This window comes from Microtus ochrogaster, chromosome 17, assembly GCF_000317375.1.
Source record: "Microtus ochrogaster isolate Prairie Vole_2 chromosome 17, MicOch1.0, whole genome shotgun sequence".
Lineage (NCBI taxonomy): Eukaryota > Metazoa > Chordata > Mammalia > Rodentia > Cricetidae > Microtus > Microtus ochrogaster.
This window is the reverse complement of record NC_022019.1, coordinates 15,744,197-15,746,893: the sequence shown is the minus strand read 5'-3', so window position 1 is coordinate 15,746,893 and position 2,697 is coordinate 15,744,197. Positions and strand designations below refer to the sequence as shown.

Sequence of the window (2,697 nt, the reverse complement as noted above, 5' to 3'; positions counted from 1 at the left end):
CTGGACCCTAAACCTGCATCTTGGACCTATCCATGATCCAGCCTGCCTTTCTTTCCCAAGGAGAAGAGGCATTGGCTACAGAACTACAGGCTCAGAAGCACACCTCAAGCCCACCTCTAGCAAAGGAGAGTCCTGTTTGTCTACTCAGCATTGCACAAGTGACAAGCTGCAGGACACATGAAAGGTGGCACCAGCATCCACCCAGCACCCGGCTGGCTCTTTGGAGCCGGGTGGAGAGAGCCAGGGTATGGATGGGAGGGGCCCCGACTGGATGCACAGATCCAGAGAAGTTTCACACTGTGTTTTCCTTTAGTACACTCACTCTTAGGAGCATAAACAGTGAAGTGAGGCTCTCCTGTACCAAATACAGGCGGAAGAACAGAGCTGAGCAAAGTCCAGCTTCTTTCCTAAGCAGGTGTATGAACTAGTGTTTCTTCTATGAAGCTTGAGTCTGAACACGAGCTCTAAGGAAGCATACCCGGTCACCGTCAGCCTTCTCCCTAGCTCTGGGTAGATGTTGGAGGTGGGGGAGCATCCCCCAAAAGTAAAGTATTATCTATGTACGAAATGATGATTAAGTGAGCCTGAATGTACACTTACCACACGCACGCTGATGGGCAACTTGCAGTCATAGGCACTCACAGACAAGAGATATGTTTCAGACAATGCAAATTTGTTTGTGGCAGTGTTTCCCCATGTAGCCCAAATTGACCTCAAACTTTCCATCCTCCTACCTCAGCCTCCTGAGGTTGGGATTACAGATGTGTATCACAGAACCTGGCCAATATTCAGTTTTTATTTGACTTTGGGGAGAAGTAGTAAATCTTTCTTTCTTGTCATATTTTACATAAACTAATATTAAAATTGATCTGCGTTCTTAAAGAGCAAGTTGGAAGTGTGATAGAGGGTTGAGATGGGAGGCTTGCCGGCCTGGTCCAGAGATAATCGACAAGATTTTAATTTCTAACGGTCCAGACCATCCTAACAAAACGAGCCTTGAACAAGGAAGCTTCCTTCTGATGAGTAGAATGGATGGCATTAGAATCAGCCCGTTTTTATTTTCAGTGTTTGCAGACAAGGTTTTGCTAGGTAACCCAGGCTAGTTTTGCACTCATGACAATCATCCAGTTTCACCCTCCCAAGGGATTACAGTTACCACATCTGACTTGAGTTACTGCATGTTACAGAAGAGCACCTAGGGTTTCTCTGGCTAACATTTCCGCGGCAACAGGTTGGGATGGGGACCTCTGAAGATGGTACAGGTATTCATACACGAAACTCAACAAAAGCTCCGAGAGCCAGAGTTGCTGGGCTGATGCAGGAAGGAAGGCCCTTGAGTACTCGGGAAAAACTCCCAAGGAGACAGAGGACTTGTACTGAAATGCAGCTGTGTGCCACTCACTGATGGAGGCTTGGATGAATTCAGGGAAAACAGGAAAATCTTTTCGTGCCCCTTGAACTCGCATTCTCAAGGCGCACCAGGAAGAGATTCTTCCTAGCCTCCTGGGGAAACCGTGTGAGAGTCCAGTAAGTTTTTCAGGCTGGCCAGGTCAGTTACTGGCCACCCTACGCGGCTCCCGGGGGAAGAGGGAGGAGGCGCAAATAGCAGCAGAGCAGCGGCGGGGCGTGCCCGGGCCTGGGGGCGTGCTCAGGGTGTGGCCTCCGGGTGTCCAATCCCCTTCGCTCCCCTTTCCACCAACCGCGCGCCGCTGTGGGCGGTCTCTGTCACAGCAACCGTTCCTGGGTGCAATTTTTTTCCCTTTTTTTTTTCCTTCTCTGCCCCCAACCCCCCCCTAACTTTGCTTTTTTTGTGAATGAAAAAAGGAGGTCGTGAGCGGTCCCCGGGACTGCGGCGCTCGGCGGCGTCTTAAGGCTGCGCGCGTGCGGCGGCCTCGCCCGGCACCTCGCTCTCCAGCGCGCCGTTCGCAACCTCCGCAGCGCAGCCGGGCGGCGGCGCGGCCCAGCGGCCGGAGGTCCGAGCGGCGGCGCGCAGTCCGGCTCCTCGAGCCTCCATGACATTGGACGCCCGGGGCGCGCGGAGATGCTGATCCGGAAGAGGCAGTGGCTGCAGTGCAGCGCGCGAGGCTGCTCACGCTCCGCGGTTCGGCCTGGGCTGCTGTGCCAGAGTTTCTGATCGCACCCGAACCGGGACCCCAGGAGACTGGATCCCCAGCACAGAGCAGCGGCGTCGGCGGCGCCCCAACTTGCTTGCACGCGCGGAGTGACCCCAGACATCTCACTAAAATGAGCGTGCTTAGCAGGAAGAGATGTGTTCCCTACACTAGAAATTACCCCGTCACATGTAGTGGTGTAAGTACATGATTGATTTTTATTATGGCCGGGTTGCAAGCAGCCTCTGCAAACGCGCTGCCTCGCCTTGGCTCAGCCTTCAGCGCCCTCCCCTCTCCTGCCTGAGCCCCTCCTGCCTTTCCCCCAAGCTCCACTGTTCTTCTGGGCTCTTGCTGAGGCTGCTCGATTCAGAGGAGGAGAGAAACTAACCTTTCTTGGGTGTTTTTTAGGGGAAAGAATATGCCTTGCATTGGCGTGGCGTGCCCCTCCCCCTTCCCTATTTATTTCATTTAAAAAGAAATGTGTGTGCACAGCACCATGTTAGGGGGAAAATAAGAGATCCAGAGTGGGAGTCTCTCTCTCTCTCTCTCTCTCTCTCTCTCTCTCTCTCTCTCTCTCTCTCTCTCT

At 53.3% G+C, this 2,697-nt stretch overlaps 1 protein-coding gene across 1 annotated transcript in view; it reads left to right on the top strand.

Moving 5' to 3' along the window:
• Window positions 1-2,232: 2,232 nt before the first annotated feature.
• Window positions 2,233-2,697, top strand: part of Rhobtb2 (Rho related BTB domain containing 2) — an 18,046-nt gene continuing 17,581 nt past the window's right edge. The window contains exon 1 of the mRNA XM_005355557.2: window positions 2,233-2,310. The gene's annotated coding sequence lies outside the window, so the exon portion shown is untranslated. The remainder of the gene's footprint in view (window positions 2,311-2,697) is intronic.